Source organism: Octopus bimaculoides, chromosome 1 (assembly GCF_001194135.2).
Source record: "Octopus bimaculoides isolate UCB-OBI-ISO-001 chromosome 1, ASM119413v2, whole genome shotgun sequence".
In the NCBI taxonomy this organism is placed as follows: domain Eukaryota; kingdom Metazoa; phylum Mollusca; class Cephalopoda; order Octopoda; family Octopodidae; genus Octopus; species Octopus bimaculoides.
The window spans coordinates 24,213,730-24,222,442 of NC_068981.1; the positions used below are offsets into that span (position 1 = coordinate 24,213,730).

The following is an 8,713-nucleotide window of genomic DNA, read 5'->3' on the forward strand; positions in this document are numbered from 1 at the left end:
TATATACAACGGACTTCTTTCAGTTTCTGTCTACCAATTCCACTCACAAGGCTATGGTCGGCCCGAAGCTATAGTAGAAGACACTTGCCCAAGGTGCCACGCAGTGGGACTGAACCCGGAACCATGTGGTTGGTAAGCTATACAAATTATAGCCAGCACTGATTTGTTACGACGTTTCGTATCCGAATACGTTTAATGTAAACAATGATGCGATCGAAGATGGAAAAACAGAGATAGCGTCAACATGCGATTTAATAGCATTGCTAACACAGTAAAACACGATATTGACTTACAAAGCGTTTAATACACTTTCTGGTATATTATGGTTGCATAACGAAATACAGTTTCCCTACATGTAATTATGTACGTACGAGTTTGTTTAATATGTAAAACTGTTATATCCAGTAATGATACACCACTATATTTAGTGGTTATTTAAGCAATGAGTTTGTGGATTGTTAATGGGTTGGATGTAATGTTGAAGAAGGAACAAGAACTATACAAATATGAATTTTCATCTAATACTCATTTTTACCCTGCACGCGTAAGCGAAAGCGAGCTATTGTAATCACTCGTCTTCGACTTCTGTTTCTCTGTGTGCTTGCGAAATTGCTAGAAAATGGCTGAACGGATTTTCATCACATTTAGCAGAAATACTCTTTGGGTGAGTGGCTCAAAATGATGAAAATTCGGTTTGATTATCTTCAAACAAACATAAATACATACATAGATATGCGACTGTGTGTGTGTGTGTGTGTGTGTTACAATGATGGATTCGAGGGTTTCGTTTATTTACGAGTTGATTTCTTAATTCCATCGGAGTATAAATACCTATGATGGTCAAACTTCAAAAAAAAAAAAATTTAATCATACTTACATATTTCCCGATAACCAAATTTAGTCAAACACTTACAAAATTTAATTCAATTCAATTAAAAAGCATGGGTGAGCAACGCAGAGTAAGCCAGACTATATTTTGCGAAACGATTTATTTGCAGGCAGGGTATGCATCGCCTCCACGGTGCCTTTATTTCATTCCCTTTCGATCGCTTTGTTTACGTCAGACGCATTCGGATACGTATGTGTGTATGTGTGTGTGTGTTAAATTCTATGACATAATGATATATATTCTATCCATTCACAATGTTGGTACCCGTATTCAGGTAACAGTAATAACAATGTATGAATATCATCTACTTTTCCCAGCTGCTGTTCGAGCAACAAATACAATTCTAGCAGCTGTCCATTCACAATATTGTTACTAATATTGTTTAGGATAAGCTGTCAATAAAACTAAATATAAAGATTATATCGCAAACCAGGAATAGAGGATAACCACATAGCAGAATGGCGAAGAGTCTCGTTATTCTTTTCCAAAGGTTTAATCTTTTTCTTTTGGCTAAATCTAGCAGCTACGGGCACATTAGACAAATAGCTGGAATAGAAGGAACAGTTGGTTACGAATAAAATTCCTGTGATCATTGGTTTGCCCCTTCTGGTTGAACTGGGGCTAACCAATGGATTTACTGATCAATTTACTCGAGTTATGCGGAAGACTGAGAAGATGAGCAATGGGGAAATACTTAATGGTGTACAATCTCGTAATTTGTGGCATAATCAAAATACAGATACGAGTTTATTACGTATGTAATATATAAATTACATGTTATATAATGCAACATTATGTATGAGCACACTTGTGTTTTAAAAAGAATACGAAACAAAAGTTAACAATTCGACCACGACGAGACTCGAACTCGCAATCTTCTGATTCGAATTCAGACGCCTTATCCATTAGGCCACGCGGCCGTACTACTTCGGTTTCATCAGATAGCCTTTATGTTAAAAAACGTTTAGATCTAAACCGTGTTTGTTGAATAGTTTATATGTTGATATAAAGTGTGGAGGCGCAATGGCCCAGTGGTTAGGGCAGCGGACTTGCGGTCATAGAATCGCGGTTTCGACTCCCAGACCAGGCGTGGTGAGTGTTTATTGAGCGAAAACACCTAAAGCTCCACGAGGCTCCGGCAGGGGATGGTGGCGAACCCTGCTGTACTTTTTCACCACAACTTTCTCTCACTCTTACTTCCTGTTTCAGTTGTGCCTGTAATTGAAAGGGTCAGCCTTGTCACGCTGAATATCCCCGAGAACTACGTTAAGGTTACACGTGTCTGTGGAGTGCTCAGCCACTTCCACGTTAATTTCACGAGCAGGCTGTTCCGTTGATCGGATCAATTGGAACCCTCGACGTCGTAAGCGACGCAGTGCCAACAATGTATAAGCACACTTGTGTGTAAAAAAAAAAGCAAAAAAGAAAGGAAAGTTTCGACCACGACGAGACTCGAACTCGCAATCTTCTAATTCGAAGTCAGACGCCTTATCCATTAGGCCACGCGGCCGACGTGCTGAAATCTCCTCAGATAGCCTATGTTAAAGAATGTTAAGATCTAAACCGTGTCTGTTGAATAGTTTATATGTTGATATAAAGTAAAGTTCAAGATCAGAAGTAAAAAGAAAGCATGTTAGTTTAAATAAATGAGCGAAGAAAATATTTTCGTAGCGTTAGTCTTAGTCTTTCATCGAGCAGGAGAAGGAAGCCTTCTTTATATTGTCGACGTGTATTTGGGAGTAGTGGTAGGGATTGTGTCAAGAAAATAAGAATTTTCTGAGTAGAAGAGTGTTGAGGTGTATCATATAGGGGAAATGTCAGACCCGCGCAACAGGAATGGAAGTAGGGTACAAGGTTGGTATGCAGGAGGATAGGTCGACAAGTTAGTACACAGGTGTCTCTGTTTGAGCGAGTTAGCTGGAGGGTCTAGCAGTGTGTGTGTGTGTGTGTGTGTGTGTGTGTGTGTGGACATGGGAAAGGAAATGAGACTAACCAAAGGTTTGAGGAAACTTAGGAGTGTTCTAACCAACATGTTGGTCTTCGCACAAGCAGTCTAAGTCCTGTATAAGACCACAAAAGATAAAGTTAGGGATATCCTATGAGATTTTTGTATGCAAGCCGGCGGCGCTCTCTCTGAGCACTAATTTTGTTTCACAGTGAACGTACCAGCCACCATCTTAAAAGTATCTTTCTTATGTGGATGATTTGGTGTCTTTTCGACAGATAAATGTACGGGAGAAAATTGCAGGCTCAACACTTATGCAAACTGAATCCTTCCTAAAATCGATAACTCAAAAAATACAAGTCATGCCTGAAAATTCCAAAAGTTCCGCACTTATTAGTGTATATGGGGCGGGGGGCTTGTCAGGGGCTTCAGTTGATCTTGAAATCTAGACAAAACAATCTTAGGATTAAGATTGGATTCTATCCTATTTGTTCAAATAAATATGGCTCAGAACGCTGGTGAATTGTAGAAAGTGATGTTATTCAGATCAATGTTTTCCATCTTGAGTACCTGTGTAAAATCTGTCGCACCTTCTGACCCAGTAAAAGATGAAATGACAAGCTATGTCACCAAACTGTTTGCAGTCCTGTGGTCTTTGAAATAAAATTCCCTCGGCTCAAATGGCTTGGCTATGCACTCAGAATAGACAAGGACGGGTTACCAAATGTAACGTTAAGATGGCTATTGACTGGAAAGTGAAAAAGTAGAGAGCAAAGGGCATAGGAGCAGTAGATTTGATGGCAAGCTGAGAGACATAGATGATAAGGAAAATAGAGGCACGTGGCTTAGTGGTAAGGGTGTTGGACTCATTATCGTAACATTCATGTTTCTATTTCTGGACTGGGTGACGCGTTGTGTTCGTTTCACGTTGATCTAGTCCATTAAACTGGCAAAAATGAGTAATTCCGCGACGCACCGGTGACACATCCTGGTGGGGAATTTATACGTCATGAAAACCGGAAAACCAGGAAAACTGATGATAAGGAAAGATCCAGAGAGTGTAGATAACGGCATCGAATTTTCGAAGGCTTATGTCTTGATTGAGAGTGAGAGCCTAAATAAATAATGCTTTTGTAATTCAATCACAAGACCAGTATGAAGGATTAGTCGATTACATCGACTCCAGGCCAAATAGACTTGTGATATTAATGACAGTGTGATAGCAGTAAAAAGGACAGGTGTTGCAGAGGGTGGATTTGGTTAGGATGGAGAAAGGAATAATAATAATAATAATGATGATGATGATGATGATGATGATGATGATGATAATAATAATAGGAAGCCGGACATAGTCTTAATTGAGAAAGAAAGCAGACCATGCTGGATCATAGACATAGCATACCCAGCTGATAACAAGTTATGCGGTAAGGAAGAAAGAAAAGTCGAGAGATCTGACAGGTTAGATAGGGAAGTTAAACAGTTGTGGTCGATGAAAAAGGTAGCATTAATACCAGTAATTGTCGGAGCCCTATGAACAGTGAGAAAAAACTTAGAGAAGTACGTGGAACAAATAGGGGCTTAATAAGGGTGGAACACGTGCAGAAAACAGCACTGCCTGGAACCGCTCGAATACTCCAGAAGGTGCTCGAAAAATAAAAGGTGTTACCTTAGTTCCCTGGTACTGAACAGCTGTCACTGTAGTACATCTCCAGCGTTAGAAGCTCTGATAATAATAATAATAATAATAATAATAATAATAATAATAATAATAATAATAATAATAATAATAATAATAATAATAATAACAGTAACCATAAGAGCATCACAGCAAACCACAGCACATACCCAAGGCACACAGAGCTGCGCTCGGTAGTGAAGTGAAAGCACGTTATAAAAATAAAACTACTAGGAATGATAAATAAAAAAAAAAGGTACTGAAACCTATTTGAAAATGATACCAGGCTTACCATCCCTACAGGAAGTGCAAAAAATCGTGCTAACTGGAACGACTCATGTACTGAGAAGAGCATTATCGCTGTGAAAACAACATCCATTCATGAATTTTTTTTTTTTCTTAAATACATGTTTTACCTGTGAATTTGCGTGTGTAAACTGGGAATGCATACAACGAGTTTCTCTGCCCTAGGTGTACGGAAAACAATCGGCGAGAAATGGAAGAAAATTTGAAGAAAGAAGAAAAAAAAACAACATAATAATAATAACAATAATATCGAAAAATACCTTAGGAATGAGAACCTAGGTTCGAATTTTCCCCAAGACACCTGATGAAGGCTGTATATTAGCTGAAACGTTGTGTCAACAACAAATATGATGAGGACAAATATCCGTCAAATGTAAATAATGTACATAATTCCTCATCTCTTAAATATAGAACTGAAGATTTTGTTCATCATTCTGCACAAACAAAGTTAGCATACGGCTCATCGGTAAAAGCAACAACAGCTAATTCGTCTCCGGAGTAACTGGTTCTAAGTATAGAAAATACTCAAATGTATTCGAAGAATATAAATAGAAAGTAACGACAGACGTGCAACGTATTACAGTAATCTAAGAACCAAATTAATAAGAGACTTTGCGATAAAAGAAATAATTCGACCACGACGAGACTCGAACTCGCAATCTTCTGATTCGAAGTCAGACGCCTTATCCATTAGGCCACGCGGCCAGCCTGGCTGCCTGTTTTAAAATAAGCATTATATTTAGAAAACGAGCCAGTGTTTGTTGAGTGATTTATATTCGGCCTTAATTTTAAGTATATAGGATAAAGAAGCACGCATGCAGGCAAGCAGAATAACATACGCAGGGCATACGGAAGTATAAGGACATATGTACGCATATCTATATATATATATATATATATATAGATATATATATGTGTGTGTTTACATGCACACGCTCACATGGGCGTGTGTGAGTGTGTGTATGTATGTATTATCCACACATACACACAAACACACACACACACACACACACATACACAATCATATTAATCTACACTAACTTGCTTCTCCCTATACATACAATTTCTCATCGTCCAACCTCACTCATTCTTTCTAATTGCTCTTTCACTCACTCACTCAGTCTCTTTCTTTCACTCTCTCTTTCTGTGTCTCTTTCTCTTTCGCCAACACTGTCTGCTTCTCTCTCTCTCTCTCTCTCTCTCTCTTCCTCTCTTTCTTTCTCTCTTTCTCTCTTCTGTCACGCTCACACTCATGCGCTCGCGCCTGCACACACACACACACACACACACACACACACACACACACACACACACACACACACGGATGTGTTGCCTGTATGTGTGTCCGTTCCGCTATGATACTCCATGATTCTATTAGCATTTTCGAACAGAGGTTGCGGCCGGGCTGGAGCACCCACATTAGAAATAGCATCTACTTTGTGGCAGAGCGGAGTTTCGATCTACGGACCACTAAATTATGAGCCTAGCCCGCACTCACTGAGCCACTCTACTTCACATACATACATGCATATACACACACATATACATACATATATACATACATACAAACATACATACAAACATGTTTGTATATCTGTATGTATATATACATATATGTATATATTATTACATGCTACATATATAAGTAACGTTGTCACTCTGTATTTCACCTCCGAAGAGGAGGGGTCCCCACATCGAAAACGGTAGAGGAGTAGGGACCGAAACCGGACGTGGTTCCTCCTGATGATGTCTTTAGTCACTGGATCCTCTAATGGAGCTGTTGCGGTGGCGAACCACGAAACGTTGTTGGAATTCCTTACGTAGGCGCAGGAGTGGCTGTGTGGTAAATAGCTTGCTTATCAAGCACATGGTTCCGGGTTCAGTCTCACTGCGTGGCTCTTTGGGCAAATGTCTTCTACTATAGCCTCGGACCGACCAAAGCCTTGTGAGTGGATTTGGTAAACGGAAACTGAAAGAAGCCCGTCGTATGTATGTATATGTATGTATATATGTGTGTGTGTGTTTGTGTTTGTCCCTCTAACATCGCTTGGCAACCGATGCTGGTGTGTTTACGTCCCCGTAACCTAGCGGTTCGGCAAAAGAAACCGATAGAATAAGTACTAGGCTTACAAAGAATAAGTCCCGGGGTTGATTTGCTCGACTAAAGGCGGTGCTCCAGCATAGCCGCAGTCAAATGACTGAAACAAGTAAAAGAGTAAAGAGTATACATACATAGATACATATTCTTTTATATGTATGTTTGTGTGTATTTGTATGTATGTATGTATGCATGTATGCATGTATGTATGTATGTATGTATGTATGTATGCATGTATGCATGTATGCATGTATGTATGTATGTATGTATGTATGTATGCATGTATGTATGTATGTATGTACAGCAGAAATTTCTGGTCAATTTACCTATCAAATTATGCCGTGTGACAAAATGTAAAATTAAAAGAGAACTTTGATGACGTACCAGTCTCCGTGTTCTTTATATTTATTTGATGTGTGTGTGTGTGTGTGTGTGTGTGTGTGTGTGCTATTTAAAGCTATTAAATGTTTCATTATATTCTTAACTGACGAATTCCAAATTAATTTATTCGTCTTGTTTCACTCATATATCAATTGAATTATAATTTCAAAAGCTATTGCGAGGGTGTGAGAGAATATATTTTGCTCCTGTTTGCGTTTGAACTGTGTATGTTTGTCTCTGTGCCTTCGCTGAATATCGTGCACAAATTTACGCTTCACCAAATAGAGGCGATATCACATCACGAGCCTTCAAGCGTTTCCTCGACGTGCTAGAAATAAACACCAACTTTTCTCAGATCGAACGCTATCGTCTCAGGGAAAGAACACATTAGATAAGGTGATCTGGAGGTAGGAAGGTCAGTGCAGCTGGAATGTATTTCAAAATAGGTTTAGTCTAGTGCAGTGATTCCCAAACTATGAGTCGCGACCCACTGATGGGTCGCGAACGTAATCCTAGTGGGTTGCAAAAAGTTATAAAATTATGCATTAGCTTTGATTAACTGCTGTCTATCGAGATAGTTCAAGACCCATGTTTTCAATATCAGACTGGTTGTTTTATCAAGCAGTAGGCTTTTTTCACGAACTTAACAAATCAGAGGTGGTCATTTTCTCAAGTTATTTATTCGTACGTAATCGTAAAAAGGAAAAGTATGTTTTTACCTATTTATAGAGAACTTTAACTAGGCGCAGTACAACACTAATAGAGCCGATAACAGTTACTGTTTCGTCCTTGGCGTCTCTTCAAACCCCGTACCCAATCATTTCCACCGAAGCATTAAAAGTACTTCTCCCTTTCGCGTCATCTTATAATTGTGAAACTGGATTTTCAGCAATGGTTGGGATTAAAAGCGAATTTCGAAATAAACTGCAGCTCTTAAATTCTTTACGGCAGAAACTATCACGCATTGAACCTGATGTTAATTCTATTATTCAGCGTAGCAAGAAACAGGCTCATCCTTCTCACAGGCCTCAATGAATATGTAATCTGAAATAAATTTGTTTCTTTCATTAATGTTTTTACCCAGTAGAGTTAAGTGGGTCGCCATAAACTGGTGTCATAAATAGTGGGTCGCGTCTCTAAAAAGTTTGGGAACCACTGGTCTAGTGGTTACTCTTTTCTCTCTCTTTACTCTTTTACTTGTTTCAGTCATTTGACTGCAGCCATGCTGGAGTACAGCTTTAGGCGAGCAAATCGACAGTACTTATTCTTTGTAAGCCTAGTACTTATTGTATCGGTCTCTTTTGCCAAACCGCTAAGTTACGGAGACGTAAACACACTGGCATCTGTTGTCAAGCGATGTTATGGGGACAAACACAGACACCCAAACACACACACACACACACACACATACACACACAC

The 8,713-nt window shown here is 39.1% G+C and overlaps 3 non-coding genes across 3 annotated transcripts; all 3 read right to left on the reverse strand.

Moving 5' to 3' along the window:
* Positions 1-1,736: 1,736 nt before the first annotated feature.
* Trnar-ucg (transfer RNA arginine (anticodon UCG)) lies at positions 1,737-1,809 on the reverse strand. The gene has a single exon. It is a non-coding gene; the product is annotated as a tRNA-Arg (tRNA).
* Positions 1,810-2,326: 517 nt separating this feature from the next.
* On the reverse strand, positions 2,327-2,399 carry Trnar-ucg (transfer RNA arginine (anticodon UCG)). Its single transcript has one exon. It is a non-coding gene; the product is annotated as a tRNA-Arg (tRNA).
* A 3,048-nt stretch (positions 2,400-5,447) lies between these two features.
* Positions 5,448-5,520, reverse strand: Trnar-ucg (transfer RNA arginine (anticodon UCG)). The gene has a single exon. It is a non-coding gene; the product is annotated as a tRNA-Arg (tRNA).
* Between the last annotated feature and the right edge of the window lie 3,193 nt (positions 5,521-8,713).